General features: G+C 40.2%; 1 long non-coding RNA gene across 4 annotated transcripts in view; it reads left to right on the forward strand.

The window, feature by feature from the left end:
• The first annotated feature begins 1,355 nt into the window (after nt 1–1,355).
• Nucleotides 1,356–18,883, forward strand: part of LOC129029599 (uncharacterized) — a 34,884-nt gene continuing 17,356 nt past the window's right edge. The window contains exons 1-2 of one of the 4 annotated variants that reach the window (XR_010123459.1): nt 1,356–1,560; nt 3,812–13,883. This is a non-coding gene — a long non-coding RNA (uncharacterized LOC129029599). Of the gene's footprint in view, nt 13,884–14,335; nt 14,393–18,883 lie in introns of all 4 variants that reach the window. The other 3 variants (XR_010123460.1, XR_010123461.1, XR_008500271.2) reach the window with 3 other exon arrangements.

An 18,883-nucleotide genomic window follows, 5' to 3' on the forward strand; every position in this document is an offset into this window, starting at 1 on the left:
GAGCAAAGAATATGAACAGACTTTTCTCAAAAGAAGACATTTGGCTGGGCGTGGTTGATCAAGCCTGTAATCCCAGCACTTTTAGCCGTGGAGACAGGTGGATCATGAGGTCAGGTATTCAAGACCAGCCTGGGCAACATGGTGAAACCGCTTCTCTACTAAAAACACAAAAAATTAGCAGGGTGTATTGGCAGGTGGCCTGTAATCCCAGCTTCTTGGGAGGCTAAGTAAGGAGAATCACTTGAACCTGGGTGGCAGATGTTGAAGTGAGTTGAGATCCTGCCACTGCACTCCAGCCTGGGTAACAGAGCAAGATTCCATCTTAGAAACAAAAATAATAAATAAAATAAATAAAAAGAAAAGAAGAAGAAGAGGAAGAAGAAGAAGAGGAAGAAGAAGAAGACATTTATGTGGTCAACAAACGCACAAAAAGAAAAAAGAAAAAAGCTCATCATCACTGATGATTACAGAAATGCAAATCAAAACCACAATGGGATACCATCTCACACCATTTGGAATGGAAGTTATTACAAAGTCAGGAAACAACAGATGCTGGTGAGGCAGTGGAGAAATAGAAAAGCTTTTACACTACAGGAGGGAGTGTAAATTAGTTCAACCATTATGGAAGACAGTGTGGTGATTTCTCAAGGATCTAGAACCAGAAATACCATTTGATCCAGCAATCTCATTACTGGGTATATACCCAAAGGAATATAAATCATTGTAGCATAAAGACACATGCACTCATATGTCTATTGCAGCACTGTTTACAATAGCAAAGACTTGGAGCCAACCCTAATGCCCATCATTGATAGACTGGAAAAAAGAAAATGTGGGACATATACACCATGAAATAATATTCCGCCATAAAAAGAATGAGTTCATGTCCTTTGCAGGGACGTGAATGACGCTAGAAACCATTATCTTCAGCAAACTAACACGGGAACAGGAAACCAAACACCATATGTTCTCACTCATATGTGGGAGTTGAACAATGAGAACACATGGACACCGGGAACGAAACATCACACACTGGGGCCTGTTAGGGGATTGAGCTCAAGGGGAGGGAGAAAATTAGGACAAATCCCTAATGCATGTGGGGCTTAAAACCTAGATGGCAGGTTGATAGATGCAGCAAACCACCATGGCACACGTAAAACCATGTAACAAACCTGCACGTTCTGCACATGTATTCCAGAACTTAAAGTAAAACAAACTAACAAAAATGCACTAACGCTGAGGGGGAGTTGAGGTAGGGGCAGGAGTCAGGCGGGGGTGGGTGAGTCCTGGAGTTTTATCCAATCAGTGACACTGATGTGGGAACCGCCCAATCAGGCGCGCAGTGGGAGAGGAGAGGAAAGGAGGGCGTGGCTTCCGGCGTTTGGCGGGGTCTTTGTCTCTCGCTGGCGCTGGCACAGGAGCTTGGGATCCGTCTCCTCTTTCGCCTCCTCCACCTTGGGAGCCCCGGGCTACTCTCTCACAGCCCCTGTTGCCCTGTGATCTGTAGGTCCTTGGGGACGCACAGTTAAGGTGCCAGGACATCCTGGAAGCTGGGAAATGGTGAGTATGCGGGGTTCGGCATCCTGAGAGGGGAGAGCAGCCTGCGAAACCGGCAGGACCGGCCTCCCCACGGTTAGCTCCCAGTCTCCCGCAGCTTGGCCCTCAATCCCCTGTGGCCGCAAGATGGCCGCTGGGCCAGCAGCGAGGACCCCCACGTCCGGCCCGGCACATCCGGTCCTGTCCCTGGGCAGCGCCCTGCTCTGCGCCCACAGCCCTGAGTATTTCCCAGATTGTTCAGGGATGCCAGGTAGGTCATCAGGGAAAAACCACGACTGGGTGTTTGCGTGGGAGGAGCTGCGGCCTGTGGCGTCCACAGTCTCTCTTGTTAAAAATTAACGGGAGTCTATGTTAAAACGTTAACCAGTTTATCTGAACAAACAGTGACTGGTGAAATGGAAAGCACCCAGCCATGATTTGTGGTCCAACCGAGGGGCATAAAGGAAAGGCTTTTATAAGATGCATGAGAAAGCAACCCAAATTCATAAATTGTTTCCGGTTATGTAGTCGCCTTATTTGAACTATCCAGATGGAAATTTCCTAGTTACATATTCAGAGGTTAATTGCATGTTTGTCATTGGTTAAACCCGCATTTTGTTTCAGGCTAAGATAATGGTTTATAGGAAATGTATTTGAGTTAGGTTTTAGATTTTTTTTTTTAACCTATGAACACAGGGCACTAGAGCCACTTTAGTCTAGTTTTCTGCTCTTTAATTATTTGAACACTCCAGAAGAGGACTGGTTTTCTCCTGTTTTTTTAATGTATGGCAAATGGAACCTCTAATCGACCAACCTGTTTTTCAGCCTAACTCAGACTTGCAGTAAAATTCTAAGGTCCCATTTTCTTTGCTGCATTCTCAAATGCAACACATGAGACCAGCTTTCCCTTGCCAATTTACAATGCTATTAACTATTTGTCCTTTACTATACATTTAATCAAAGTTTTCTGTTATTGGATTTCTTTCTACTTCTCCCTACAGTTCTGGCAATATTTGCTTTTTATATTTAGAAGCCTCCCTTTTGGGCACATAAATATATATAGCTATATTCTCTTGACAAATTAACGTCTATTATTACAGTATGGTAAACTCATTTCATGCTTGTGAGAGACATTGCTAGAAAGTCTATTTTGTCTAATTTAAGCATAACTACCATTGCATTCCTTTGATTATTATTTGCATGGAATATCATTTTCTATCCTTTCAATTTTAGCCTATGCTCTTAATTCATAATTGAGTCTCCTGTAAGCAGCATATTACCAGGTTTAAAAGATTCATTTATCTACTCTGTCTGCTTTAGTGTCTTTTGGCTGCTATAACAGAATATCACAGACTGGTAATAAAGAATGGAATTTTGTTTGACTCATAATTCTGGAGGCTGGGAAGGCAAAACAACATGATACTGATATTTGTTGAAGGTCTAGTTGCTGGATAATAACTTGGCCAAAGATGTGAGGGAGAGAGAGCTTTTTTTAAAATGCATAACAGATCCATTCTTGTTATAATTAACCCATTCCCATAATAACAACATTAGTCCATTCATGAGGGCAGAGTTCTTATAGCTTAATTAATTTTTAAAGGTTCCACCTCTTAATTCTAACACATTGGCTATTAAATTTTATCCTAAATTTTGGAGATGACATTCAGTCTACAGCAGTATCTGTTTAGTAGATAATTTAATCTTCTTATTTGTAAGGTAGTGATTGGTAAGCAGTTACCATTGTAAATTTGTAGTTTTCTGTCCATTTTGAATTTGCTTCTTTTTTTTCTGGTTCTGTCTTTCCTGTGGTATTGTTAATTTTTGTTGAGACAAAGTTATACTTTCTTGCTCAGACTGAAGTGCAGTTGCATATCACAGCTCACTGTAGCCTCAACCTCCTGGGATCAAGCAATCCTCCCAACTTAGCCGCCCAAGTAGCTTGGACTACAGACACACACCACAACACCCAAGGAGCTTATGATTCTTCCACCTTGGCCTCCCAAAGTGTTGGAATTATAAGCAGAAGCCACCATATCCAATGTGTAATTTTTGTTGTTTGTATATGCTTTAATTACTTTCTCTCTTTCTGTTACAATTTTTTTCCTAGTGGTTATCATGAGACTTATATAAAACATCTTGTATTTTAATAGTCTGGTTTAAGATGATAACAGTTTAGAGTATTCTGAATTTTGGTATGTATTTAGCATTTTTAGTGACATTTATACTTTAGTATTTTTCATATTGGTAGTTAGCATTTCATCTTATCAATGTGAAGATTTCTTCTAGACCATGGCTGGAGAAGTAAAGAAAGTGGGTTTTGCCTGATTCAGGGACTATAGAGAGAACCAAGTTCTGCAGGCCTGTCACCTGTCTCAGGTGAGTATGAATTCTCTTGTGTTTTTGACAGATAGTTGCAGTGGCAGGACCAAAGTCAAATGAGTTATAGGCAAGTCTACAGTAAGATGTGGCAGTATTCTGTTTTGAAGCCGGGACCATGATTGGCAAGCTTGCCACTTGGTCAAGTGCTTACCCTCTGAAGATGTCTTCCTTGGTCTTTGCCTCCAGCTGGGTGTCACATACTCTGAACTGGATTCCAAGGCTTACATGAATGCACTTATGTTTGCTGTGGCAGCTGCATTATGTTGTGAGGGATGTGCATGTAGAACCACCCATTCTGTCGTCTTGCTTATGTTACTCTCGTTTATATTTCACTTTCTGAAATGAATGTAAAGCTGGTGATTTTTAGATTCAAAAATTCTAAAATAAATTGCTGAAATTTACACATTATGTAAGCTATTAATAAAATTTCTTGTAGGTGAAACATATTTATTAAAATTTTTGTGTGTAATTTCAAGCTTACTGCAGGCAGAAAGGAATCATTAACATTTATATTCTTTTTTTAGTCTGTATCTAAATGATGGTATTTTTAATTCCAGATATTTACTTTATACTTCAGTAATGCTCAGCGTATTTTGCAAAATTTTTGTTGTTCTTTTATTTCGAAACATAAGGCTTTTTTAGCTCCTGAAAACTATATTATAGTCATAGAGTTTTATTATATTTTGTGGTAAGAAGAGCAGAAACATATTGAGGACATAATTAAATTCTCCTATCTTTTTAATGATTATTAATTAAATTCTTCTAATTAGAGCCTGTTATTAATGATTGTAATGTATTTTCTGTATAATTTTACTGCAATTTATTAATTTCCAATGACTTAGAATGTCTGCTTTTCATGAGTGCATGCAGTTGAATGATGTAGATATCTAAAGGGTAATTTTTTGGCCGGGTGTGGTCACTCATGCCTGTATTCCCAGCACTTTCGGAGGCCGAGGCGGGTGGATCACGGGGTCAGGAAATCAAGACCGTCCTGACTAATATGGTGAAACCCTGTCTCTACTAAATATACAAAAAATTAGCTGGGCACAGTGGCGGGCGCCTGTATTCCCAGCTACTCGGGATGCTGAGGCAGGAGAATGGCATGAATCCAGTGGGCAGAGCCGAGATCACGCCACTGCACTCCAGCCTGGGCGACAGAGCAAGACTCTGTCTCAAAAAAAAAAAAAGTTATTTTTCATTGTAAATCCATGCTTTTTTCAGGATTTTATGCATTAAAATCTCTCTTCTTATTTTCAATTGCGTGTTATTGCGTTTCTTTTCTTGGGTATGTTTTCTCAGATCAGTTAATTGTATTTTTGCTTTTAAAGCTTGATATCATGAGTTGAATGATAATTTTTAGCTCGATACACTTTATCTCAATGTGATGTTTAATATATGTGTGAATTAGCTGTGTTTGTTGGTTATAGATATATCTGTGAGGTTTTCACCTATGTAAGTCTGACATCTTTTTTGTTTGTTTGTTTGTTTGTTTTTTAGTTTCAGATAGGCTTTTTTTTTAAAAGAGAATTTTAAAACAGAGTAAAAAGAGCAGAAATCAGTTATTTGTCCTCTTGCAGGGTGGGGAGATAACTTCCTTCCCCACAGGTTTGAGGCTATGGCTAAGTGGTGAGTCTTGGGGAGATGCAGAAATGATCCATCCCAGGCACTTGGCTGGACTTAAGTAAGCACAGCCTTTGGGCCACAAGACCTGATGGCTTCGGTACTGGTCTGGACATAAGTCCCCATCTACCCAGAAATGTAGTCTTTTGTCTGCAACAACTGGCTGGAGAAATATTTCAGAAAGATGTGTGTCTGGAACACCCAAAGGCATACCTTTCCTTTCTCCTTGGCATAGGCCTTGCTGCACTGAGGAAACACCAGGTTTGCAATGGAGCCTTCAAGAGTCTTCATCCCTATGGAGCTCAGGGGCTCATAGGGTGACAGGAGAGGAGACAAGCTAACTTGGGAAGTATTCATCCTTCAGCTTCTCCCCCACTGAAACACTATATATTAGGGCCACAGTTCATGGCAAAACATACATGCTCTCTTTCTTTCTCTCACACCTACATCTCGGGAACCCAACAACTTGATGGCAGGTAGCTCTGGGTATCCTTGGTCTGGCATTCACCCACTGGGCATCTAAGCTGTGCTAAAGCTCTTTTCAATCATTTCTTACTCTTTCCAGGCCCATGTGGGTAGGTGTTCCAGCCTTCACTCTTTCAGGCTGATCATAAAGGCACAGTGTGGGAAAATCCCCTACTGTGATGGCCATTGCTGGGAAGCAGGGAAGGCTAAGGGCCCACTGCTGCCCAAGGCTAGTGTAGACACCATCTGCTCCAGTCGTCTCCTCAAAGATTGATATCAGGTGCAGCAGCTGCTGTCTGGAATGTTATCAAACCAGGACTGCACAGGCACTGAATTCTCTGTGTGGAAGATGTAAGAAGCAGGCGAGTTGTCCAGGATGACAGTTTTCCTCAGGTCCGTCCCCAGATGGCTGAGGTCCTTGACATAGCAGCCCTGGTGGAACAAACATGACTCATGGGCTAGGCCACCCCAGAACACCCCACACTGGTCCAGCACACCCATCACAGTGTGTTCGGAACTGGTAGTTTCTTATTCTCACTGACTTCAAGAATGAAGCTGCAGACCCTCATGGTGAGTGTTACAGTTCTTAAAGGCGGCATTTTCGGAGTTTGTTCCTTCTGACATTCGGATGTGTTCAAAATTTCTTCCTTCTGATGGGTTCGTGGTCTTGCTGGCTCAGGAATGAAGTTGCAGATGTTCGTGGTGAGTGTTACAGCCCTTAAGGCGGCACGTCTGGAGTTGTTCTTTCCTCCCAGTGGGTTTGTGGTCTCGCTGGCTTCAGGAGTGAAGTCGCAGACCTTCACGGTGAGTGTTACAGCTCATAAAGGCATTGTGGACCCAAAGAATGAGCAGCAGCAAGATTTATTGCAAAGAGCAAAAGAACAAAGCTTCCATAGTGTGGAAGGGGACCCGAGTGGGTTGCCACTGCTGGCTCGGGCAGCCTGCTTTTTTTCACTTATCTGGCCCCACCCACATCCTGCTGATTGGTAGAGCCAAGTGGTCTGTTTTGGCAGGGCTCTGATTGGTGCGTTTACAATCCCTGAGCTAGAAACAAAGGTTCTCCTTGTCCCCACCAGAATACCTAGATACAGAGTGTCAATTGGTGCATTTACAAACCCTGAGCTAGATACTCAGTGCTGATTGCTGTATTTACAATCCCTTAGCTAGACATAAAGGTTCTCCACATCCCCACCAGACTCAGGAGCCTAGCTGGCTTCACCCAGTGGATCCTGCACCGGATCTGCAGGTGGAGCTGTCTGCCAGTCCTGCGCCGTGCGCTCGCACTCCTCAGCCCTTGGGTGGTTGATGGGATTGGGTGCCGTGGAGGAAGTGGTGGTGCTCGTTGTGGAGTCTCCGGACACACAGGAGCCGATGGAGTGGGGGAGGTTCAGGCATGGCAGGCTGCAGGTCCAGAGCCCTGCCCCGTGGGAAGGCAACTAAGGCCCAGTGAGAAATTGAGCACACCAACTGCTGGCCCAGGTTCTAAGCCCCTCACTGCCCAGGGCCGGTGGGGCAGGCCGGCCACACCGAGCGCGGGGTCCAACGAGCCCACGCCCACCCGGAACTCGCGCTGGCCCGCAAGCACGGTGCGCAGCTCCAGTTCCCGCCCGCACCTCTCCGTCTACAACTCCTCGCAAGCTGAGGGAACCAGCTCTGGCCTTGGCCAGCCCAGAAAGGGGTTCCCACACTGCAGCGGCGTGCTGAAGGGCTCCTCAAGTGCCGCCAAAGTGGGAGCCCTGGCAGAGGAGGCCCCGAGAGCGAGTGAGGGCTGTGAGGACTGCCAGCACAATGTCACCTCTCAACAGGATCTGCATACTTGTTCAGGCTGGAATGAAGACAGCAATGAAAAAAACACATTTAAGAAGTTCCTCCTGTCATCTCAGGATCTTATCCATATAAGGCCTCATGAGCAAATGGATCTGGTGTCTGATCCCCTCAATCTCTACAGGCATTAGGCAGTCAGCATTGCTGAATGCCTTCAAGGAGCTATGAACAAGGGTTTCATCCAGGTCAGTGCTCACACAGATCCTTCCTTGATTTTTCTCTGTCACCTCTGGGAGCAGGCAGGTTCCTGGGATCTGATAAAACTGATAATGGAGACTCTGGAGCTGATCCGACTTAGCAATGGTGTTGACTTCCTAATTATGTGTGAAGAGCTTAGCAGGGGAACGTGACTGGCCAACATGCTGGGTGCAAGAAGAGCAGAAAGGGGCCTTCTAAGGTGTGACAAACATGAGACCTCTTCGGAGAGCACTTTGGAAACCAGGACTTGCTTGGTAAGGACCAGGGCGTCTTCCCTCCATGCCTGGGTGATGATGGAGCCTTGTTCCATCTAACAATCCTGAGGGCTGGGCTGGCTGTGGGGGAAACCTGGCTGGCACGCTGGCTGGACTGGGATGGGGGGCATGGGCTGGGGCCTGATTCAGTTCCCGAGAGTCTGAGTTCCACAGCTGTTCACATTCCCCCTCTCCTTTCCATCACTGGCCGGGAAGGGAGGCGGCCTGTAGTGACGGCGGACAGCCTTGGCAGCGGCTCCCCAGGATGCCCCCAGCCCTTATTCTCCCAGCGGGAGCTTCAGGATCCTCAGTTTGTTTCTAACATAGAGAATCCACCAGATATGCATTTTTTTTTCAACTTTTATTTTAAGTTCACGGGTCCATATGTTATAAACATTTTTTCAACTTTTATTTTAAGTTTAGGGGTCCATGTGCAGGATATGCAGGTCTGTTACATATATAAACGTATGCCATTGTGCTTTACTGCACAGATCATCTCATCACCCAGGTACTAAGGCCAGCATCCGCAGCTATTCTTCCTGATGCTCTCCTTCCCCTCCCTCATGCCATGAAACAGGTGTCCAGTGCGTGTTGTTCTTCCTAGTGTGTCCATGTGTTCTAATTGATCTGCTTCCGCTAATAAGTTAGAATAATAATAGGTGGTGTTTGGTTTTCAGTTCCTGCATTAGTTTGCTGGGTTTAATGGCTTCACACTCCAACCATGTCCCTGCAAGGGACATGATCTCATTACATTTTATGGCTTTATAGTGTTCCATGGTGTAGGTGTACCACATTTTCTTTATCCAGTCTATCATTGATGGGCATGTAGATTAATTACATGACGTTGCTATTGTAAATAGTGCTGCAATGAACATATGCATGCATGTATATTTAAAATAGATTTCTATTCCTTTGGGTGTATACCCAGTAATAGTATTGCCGGGTCAAACGGTATTTCTGCTTCTAGGTCTTTGAGGAGTCTCCACACTCTCTTCCACAATGCTTGAAATAATTTACACTCTCACCAACAGTGTAAAAGTGTTCCCTTTTCTCCACCACCTCACCAGCATCTGTTTTTATTTTTTTTTTACTTTTTATTAATAGCCATTGTAATTGGTGTGATATGGTATCTCATTGTTGTTTTGATGTGTATTTATCCAGTTATCTGTGACGTTGAGCTTTTCATGTTTGTTGGGCACATGTATGTCTTCTTTTGAGATATGTCTGTTCATGTCCTTTGACCACTTTTTAATGGGGTTGTTTGTTTTTCTCTTGTAAATTTCAAGTCCCTCGTAGATTCTGGGTATTGGACGTTTGTCAGATGGATAGGTTGCAAAATTTTTCTCCCATTCTCTAGGTTCTCTGCTCTAATGATAGTTTCTTTGGGTCTGCAGAAGCTGTTAATTTAATTAGACCCCATTAGTCAATTTTTGTTTTTGTTGCTATTGCTTTTTGCCTTTTTGTCATCAAATCTTTCCTCCTGCCTATATCTTGAATGCTATTATCTATATTTTTTCTTCTAAGGTTTTTATAGTTTTAGGTTGTACATTTAAGTCTTTAATCCATATTGAGTTAATTTTTGTCTATGGTGTTAGGAAGGGTTCCAGTTTTAATTTTCTGCATATGACTAGTCAGTTCTCCTTGCACAATTTATTGAATAGGGAGATCTTTCCCTAATTCCTTGTTTTTGTTGACTTTGTCAAAGATCAGGTTGTTGTAGGTTTTTGGCTGTATTTCTAGGCTCCCTATTTTGTTTCATTTGTCTATGTTTCTGTTTCTATACCAGTACCATGCTGCTTTGATTACTGTACCAGTATAGTTTGAAGTTAGGCAGTGACGCTTTCAGCTTTTTTTTTTTTTTTTTCTTAAGGTTGGCTTGGCTATTTGGGCTCTTTTTTTGTTCCATATGAATTTTTAAAGTTTTTTTTTTTTCTAATTCTCTGAAGAATGTCAGTAGTTCAATGGGAATAGCATTGAATCTATAAATTACTTAGGGCAATATGCTCATATTCATGATACTGATTCTTCCTCTCCATGAGCATGAAATGTTTCTACTTTTGTTTTGTGTCCACTCTGATTTCTGTAAGCAGTTGTTTGTAGTTCTCCTTGAAGAGGTCCTTCACTTTTCTTCTTAGCTGTATTCCTAGGTATTTTTTTTCTCTTTGTAGCAAATGTGAATGAAAGTTCATTCATTATTTGTCTCCCTGCTTGCCTGTTGTTTGTGTACGGGAATGCTAGCTACTTTTGCACATTGATTTTATACCCTGAGATTTTGCTACTGTTGCTTATCACCTTAAGAAGCTTTGGGGCTAAGAAGATAAGGCTTTCTAGATATAGGATCAGGTCATCTACAAACAAAGATAATTTGACTTCCTCTCTTTCTATTAGAATACTCTTTATTTCTTCCTCTGTCCTGATTTTCCTGGCCAAGGTTTCTGATACTGTGTCGAATAGGAGTGGTGAGAGAAGACATAATTTTCTTGTGCCAGTTTTCAGGGGGAGTGTTTCCAGCTTTTGCACATTCAGTATGATATTGTCTGTGGGTTTGTTGTATATGGCGCTTATTATTTTGAGGTATGTTTCCTCAGTTCCTAGTTTATTGAGAATTTTAAATGTGAAGGAATGTTGAATTTTATTGCATACTTTTTCTGCATCTATTGAGATAATCATGTGGTTTTTGTATTTACTTCTCTTCATGTGACGAATCACATTTATTGATTTGCATATGTTGAACCAACCTTGCATCCTGGGGACCAAGCCAATTCCGTTGTTGTGGATGCACTTTTTAATGTGCTGCTGGATTTGGTTTGCCAGTATTTTATTGAGAATTTTTGCACGGTGTTCATCAAAGACGTTAGCATGATGTTTTGTTGTTGTTGTTTTTGTATCTATATTAGGTTTTGGTATCAGGATGATGCTGGCCTGGTAGAATGAGTTAGAAAGAACATCTTTGTTTTCAATTTTTTTTGGGTAGTTTTAGGAGAAAATGTACCCTCTCCCCTTGTACTTCTGGTCAAATTCAGCTTGCTTGGTAGGCTAGTTTTTACTGCCTCAATTTCAGAACACATTATTGATCTATTCAGGTTTCAGTCTTGTGAAGGGTTTTTTTTTTTGCAATAAATTGTCCATTTCTTCTAGATTTTCTGGTTTATGTGCATAGAGGTGTTTATAGTGTTCTCTGATGTTTGTTCTTATTTCCATGGGATCAGGGATGATGTCTCCCTTATTATTTCTCACTGTGTTTGGTTCTTCTTTCTTTTCTTATTTATTTGTCTAGCTAGTGTTCCATCTAGTTTATTAATTTTTTACATAAAACAGCTCCTGGATTGGTTGAGTTTTTTTTTTTTTTTTTTGGAAGAGTTTTCAGTGTCTCTATGTCCTTCAGCTCTATTCTGATCTTGGTTATTTCTTGTTTTCTGCTAGCTTTCAGGTTCTTTTTCACTTGGTTTCCTTGTTCTTTTAATCAAGATGTTAGTCTGTTAACTTTAGATCTGTCTAGGAATTTTTTTTTTTTTTTCTTGTGGGAGAGTCTCACTCTGTTGCCCAGGCTGGAGTACAGTGGCATGATCTCGGCTCACTGCAACCTCCGCTTTTCAGTTTTAAGTCATTTCTGCTGTCTCAGCCTCCTGAGTAGCTGGGATTACAGATGTGCATCACCACACTCAGTTAATTTTTGTATTTTTTTGTAGAGATGGGGTTTTGCTATGTTGGCCAGGCAGGTCTTGAACACCTGGCCTCCAGTGATCTGTCTGCCCCAGCCTCCCAAAGTGCTGGAATTACAGGCATGAGGTACTATGCCCAACCCTTTCTAGCTTTTTGATGTGGACATTAGTGCTATAAATTTCCCTTTTTTCTTGGTTTCTAGTGATTATTTTATTCCATCTTGGTGAGTAGTCAGGGAAATAATCGTAAATTCACAATCAACTTATAGTTAAATCTAAACAATTATGTGAGGAGAACCCTTTATTATTTGAAGGGGATGTTTGAAGATTTTGTAACTGTGCCTTTTAGGTAGTCTTAAGTTTCTAATTGTCGTTAAAAACATGCCATTGTCATTTCTAACATTTTAAGTATATGGTTTAGAAGTCGTAAGAATAGTTCTATTGTTTTGCAATAGGTTTTAGATAATTTTTGTCTTACAAAAGTAAAAGTGAATACTCATTACTTGTGAAAGAAGTTAGTTAGCTTGCTTTAGGTAGGTAGCAACAGAAGGGTCCCTGGAAAGTCCCTGGACCTTGGGTCAGTGTCTCATCCCTGCATAATATAAAATGAATCCTGGAAAAAATCAAGCTGCAGACACCAACAAGGGAACTAGCACTTGGTGTTGTGCTTGGAGACCTGCCCACGGCTGCACAGATAGAAAAACCTCCGGCCCATTTGGATAGAAACTTGTACAAACCTCCAGCCCACTTAGTTAAGGGAACAAGACCGAACTGGAATAGAAATGCCGTTGTTTGTCCAGGCACGGTGGCTCATGCCTGTAATCTCAGCAATTTGGGAGGCAGAGGAGGGCGGATCACCTGAGGTCGGGAGTTCGAGACCAGCATGACCAACATGGAGAAACTCCGTCTCTACTAAGAATACAAAATTACCCGGGCATGCTGTCGCATGCCTCTAATCCTAGCTACTTGGGAGGCTAAGGCAGGAGAATCGCTTGAACCCAGGTGGCAGAGGTTGCTGGGAGCCGAGATCGCACCATTGCACACCAGCCTGGGCAACAAGAGCAAAACTACATCTCAAAATAAATAAGTAAATAAATAAATAAATAGAAGAAAGTACATCTCAAAAAAAAAAAATGAAAGAAAGAAAGAACAGAGAAAGAAAAAAAGAAACGCCTTTGCCCTTTGTACAGTCAGTGGACTCCCAGGAAAAAGTTTCTTCTCCTTTTGTGGGCATAAGCACAGTGGGCTCTGGTGCATTCCGGTCGATACTCTCCTTTATTTGAACTGTAAGTCTGATCTCTATGAATAATTACTTCAGCCCGTAATTGCTCCCTGGCCAAGCTGCTTGGCCCAGATTTCACCTTATCTTCTGATAAGTCCTGGGCCAAGCTAAGTAGCATCTATGAATCATCCCTTCAGCTCCTGATTGGTACCGGGCCAAAGTCATGGGTCAAGCTGAGCCACACGTTTTTCAAGACGGCCTGTGAACTATGCACATTCCCTTCCCTTCCCTTCCCAGTCCATAAAAACCCTGGACCCCAGCCTCATAGAGGGCACCCCGTTCAGATACCTATCTCTGCTGGCAAAGAGCTTTTTTTTCTTGCTTATCAAACTTTCACTCCAACCTCACCTTTGTGTTCAGGCTCCTTAATCTCCTTAGAGGTAGAAAAAAGAACTCTGGGTGTGATCTCAGACTACGAGATACTGTTACATCTTAGTGCACTGCTGAGACTACAACACTTGGTTTCTATGAGTTTGACTGACTAAATATTTTATGTAAGTGTAATTATACGGTTTTCCTTTTTGACTGTCTTGTTTTACTTTACCGAATGTTTTCAAGATTTGTCCTTATTGTAGTACTTTTCAAGATTTCCTTATTTTTAAGGCTGAATGCTATCCCAGTGAATATACCTGCCCTGTTTGTTGAATCTACTCATCCTTAAAGGTACATTTGCTTCCAGGTAGTATGTTTGTGGGTAATACTACAATGTACATAATTGTGCATATATCTATTCCATGTTCTGCTTTGCCTGTTTGGGATATTTTTCTCACACTGATTTAGTACCATGTGTATTCCCTTGCTTTTGTTGTCTGATCCGTTGATGTTACATCCCCCAAATTATTGCCAAGACCAATTGTCATGAAGCTTCACCCTTCTGTATTGTGCTAGGAATTTTAGAGCTATAGGTTTTACATTATAGTCTTCATTTTTTAAAATTGACACATTTAATTGTACATATTTTGGGGAAACAATTATGTATGTATGTTGTATAGCAATAAAAATCAGAGTACTTAGTATATTTATTGCCTCATGCATGTGTTGTTTTTGTGGTGAGAACATTCAAAAGCTTCTTCTCTAGCTATTTTATTTTATCTTTATGTATTAACTTTTTTTAGGGACAGGATCTTGCTCTAACACCCAGACTGGAGTGCAGTGGTGCAATCCTAGCTCAAGTAACCTCAAACAATCTTCTAACCTCAGCTTCCCAATTAGCTGGGACTACAGGAACCTGCCACCATGCCTGGATAATGTTTTAATTTTTCACAGAGACAGGGTCACACTATGTTGTCCAGGCTCATCTTGAACTTCTGTCTTCAAGTGATTCTCCCACCTCAGTCTCCCAAAATGTATGGATTGCAGGAATGTGCCACCACAAGTGGTCTCTTTTAGGTATTTTGTAATATGCGATACCTTTTCATTAATTATTATTATTCTACCGTGTAATAAAAAACAAAAACTTCTTTCTCCTGTCTAATTGTAACACTAAGCAGCCTTTTCCCGTCCTCCTATTTCAGTCTCTGGTAACCCGCGTTGTACTATTTGCTTATATCATCCCTTTTTTTCAGGTTACACAAATGAGTGAGATAATAAGATCATAAAGTACTTGTGTTTCTCTATGTGCCTTATTTTACTTAACATGGTATGTTCAAGGTTCATCCATGCTCTCTTAACTGACAGAATTTTATCCTTTCTTATGGCTGAATAGGATTTCACTGTGTATATAAATTACATTTTCCTTATCTATGTATCTGTTGCTGTACATTTGAATTGATTCCATATATAAGCTATTATAAATAGTTCTGTAATTAACATGAGAATGAAAATATCTTTTTGACACAGTGATATCCTTTCTTTTGGATATACAGCCAAAAGTAAAATTGCTGGATCATATAATAGATTTATTTTCAATTTCTTTCTGAAACCTCCATATTATTTTCTATAATGGCCATACTAATTTACAATTCCACCAACAATGTATACATTCACTAGTTTTTATATCCTCATTAGTACTTTTTATTTATTTATTTATTTTTATTATAGCCATTTTAATGGGAGTGAGGTGGTACCTCATTGCGGTTTGGATTTGCATTTCTTTGCTGATTAGTAATGTAGAACATCATTTTATGTTCCAGTTAGCCATTTTTGTATCTCTTTTTGACAAACGTCTGTTAAGATCTTTTGCATTTTTTAAAATTAGATTATAAGTGTATTTATTTTGAGATTTTAAAGTTTCTTATATATTCTGAATATTAGCCTTTTGTCATATGTATAGCCTAAAAACGTTTTCTTTCATTGCCTAAGCTGTCTCTTCAATCTTTTAGTTGTCTTTTTAATATGAAAAAGCATTTTAGTTTGACATAATGTTGTTTGCTTATTTTTGATTTTGTTGCGTAGGTTTTGACATCTTATTTTAATAATCCTTTCCCAGTCCAATGTTATAAAGTTTTTTTATGTTTTTCTCTAATAGTTTCATAATTTATGGCATTACATTTAAGTCTTTATTTTGAGTTGATTTTCATATATGGCAAGGCCCAATGGTCTAGTAGAATTTTTCTGAATATAAATATTTAAATGGCCCTGCACCATTTATTGAAGAGATTAGCTTTTCCCTAAAGTGTGTGCTTGGCAATTTTATTGACAATCAGTTGGCTTTAGGTGCATAAATTAACATCTGGGCTTATTGGGCACATTAGTCTATTTGTTTGTTTTTATGCCAGTACAGTGCTGTTTTGGTTACTATAGCTTTATAGGAAGTTTTGAAGTTTGATAAAGTGATGCCTTTAGCTTGGCTTATTTTGCTCAAAGTTGTTTGTCTATTCAGAGTTTTTTGTGGATCCACACAAATTTAAAATATTTTTTCTATTTCTGTGAAAAACTGTCATTGATATTTTGATAAAAATCACGTTATGTCTGTAGATCACTTTGGGTAGCTATATTAACAGTATTATTCCAGTGTATAAACACAGGATTTTTTCATGTATTCGTTAGTATTTTATATTTTTTATCCATGTTTTGTTGTTCTCAGAGTAGAGATCCTTTACCTTTTTAGTTAAGTTTGTTTCCAGGTGTATTAGTCGGGCTTCCCTGGAGAGATCAAAAGATCCCACAATAGGTTGTGTGCAAGTTTGAGGAGCGAGGAGAGGCAGTCCACGTCCCAAAGCTGAAGAACTTGGAGTCTGGTGTTTGAGGGCTGGAAGCGTCCAGCACAGGAGAAAGATGTATGCTGGGAACCAAGGCCAGTCTCTCCTTTTTACATTTTTCTGCCTGCTTTATATTCACTGGCAGCTCATTAGATGGTGCTCACCCAATTAAGAGTGGGTCTCCCTTTCCCAGCCCACTGACTCAAATGTTAATCACGTTTTTCAACACCCTCACAGGCACACCCAGGATCAATGCTTTCCATCCTCCAATCAATTTGACACCCTGTATTGACCACCACATTAAGTATTTTAATTTTTGTTCCTTTTGCCTATGCAGAAGAAGCGTTGGATGAAATTCCATATTCATAATGATGAAACCTCTTAACAAATTAGGAATAGAAGTTATGTGCCTCAACACAATAAAGGCCATTTATGACAAAGCAATGCTAACATTATACTGAATAAGGAAAAGCTGAAAGCTTTCTCTCTGAGATCTGGAACAACACAAATCACCCCCACTTTCAGCCCTCTTATTCAACATAGTACGGGAAGTCCTAGGCAAGGACGTTAGGCAAGAGGAAGAACTAAAACTCATACTAATTGGAAAGGACGAAGTCAAATGGACTCTGATTGTGGACAAACTAATCTTATATGTGAAAAACTCTAAACACTACACCAAAAACTATTAGAACTACTAAACAAATTCAATAACATTGCAGATGCGCACCACTACTCCTGACAAATTTTTGTTATTTTTCATAGAGACAGGGTTTTGCCATGTTGCCCAGACTAGTCTCAAAATCCTAAGTGCTATAGGTATTTTCTTTGTTGTTACTATAGATATTACCAAGAATAACTACTATTGCCTATAAAAGCCTGCCTCTTTATGGCTCCCTAAGTGTTTTCTTGATGTCACAAATTATATCATTTTGTATTATAAATCAATTGGCACAGATTACAGTCACTTTTAAGCCTTGTTATGTCAAATATATAGCAGAAGTAAAATATTCTGTGCATCTTCATTATAATAACAAAGAATATAGTTAGAATTGGTAAAGTTTCATTAAATTTTAGGTCATTTTCTCCCTCAAATTTTGAGAGTTCTCAGCCACTGTTTGTTTATTGAAATAACTTTGCTGCTCTCTTTTCTCTCTTTTTATTTTAGAATTCCCATTATAAGTATATTGGCCATTTTAATGGTATCCCATAAGTCCCTTAGGCTCTCTTAATTTTTAAAATTATTTTTAGCCTCCACAGCCTATAATTTCAAATGACTTCTTATCAAGCTTGCTGGATTTTTTCCTGCTAGATCAAACCTGTTGCTGGACCTTCTAGTGAATCTCTAAATTCAGGTATTTTACTTTTCAGCTCCACACTTTATGTTTCGATTTTGTACCTTTAATCACTTCGTTGATAATCTCATTATCTTCATGCATTGTTTTCTTTTTCTGTTTAGTTTTCTATGTTCTTCTTTAGCTGACTGAGCATCTTTAAGCTAGGTGTTTTAGCCAGGCACAGTGACATGTGCATGTAATTCCAGCTACTTTGAAAGCTAAGGCAAGAGGACTACTGTATTAAACCATTCTTATACTGCTAATAAGGACAAAAACAAGACTAGGTAATTTATCATGAAAAACGTTTTAACGGTCTCACAGTTTCACATGATTAGGGAGGTCTCACCATTATTGAAGCAAGCAACAGACTTTGTTCAGGGGAACCTCCACTTATAAAGCCATCAAATCACATGAGACTTATTTGCTATCATGAGAACAACACGGGAAAATCCTACCTCCATGATTCAATTATCTCCTACTGGGTCCTTTCCAGGAGAAGTGGGGATTATTCCAATTCAAGGTGAGATTCGGTCGGGGACACAGAGCCAAACAATATCAATTACTTAAGGCCAGGAGTTTGAGACCACCTTGGGCAATATTGTGACAAGCTGTATGTAAAAAATATTTCTACAGATTAGCCATGCATGGCGGAATGTTCCTGTAGTCTCAGGAAGTTGAGGGTGATGTAAGACTATTGCTTGAGTTCACCAGGAATATGAGACTGCATTGAGCTATAATCATGGTGTTGTATTCCTGTCTGGGTGAGAGAGTAAGACCTCTTTTTAGAATTTCAAATTTATTTTAGATTTAGGAGGTACCTACACAGGTTTTTAACATGGGTATTTTTTATAATGCTGAGGTTTGAAATGTGAGGAATTCCATCACCCAGGCAGTAAGCATAGTACTAAGTAGACAGTTTTTCAGTTCTTGGTCCCTCCCTCTCTCCACCCTCTAAGGGTTGTCTATTATTTTTGTTTTTATGTCCATTTGTACCCGGTGTTAATTTCCATTTATAAGTGAGAACATGCAGTATTTTCATTTTCCATTTCTGCATTAATTTGCTGTGTATAATGGCCTTTAGTTGTATTAACGTTGCTGCAAAGGACAAGTTTTGTTTTGTTTTGTTTCGTTTTGGTTTTTGCTAAGTAGTATTGGTGTACATGTGACACTTTTTATATTCAATTTACCA

The sequence above is a fragment of the Pongo pygmaeus genome, chromosome 13 (assembly GCF_028885625.2).
Source record: "Pongo pygmaeus isolate AG05252 chromosome 13, NHGRI_mPonPyg2-v2.0_pri, whole genome shotgun sequence".
In the NCBI taxonomy this organism is placed as follows: Eukaryota; Metazoa; Chordata; class Mammalia; order Primates; family Hominidae; genus Pongo; species Pongo pygmaeus.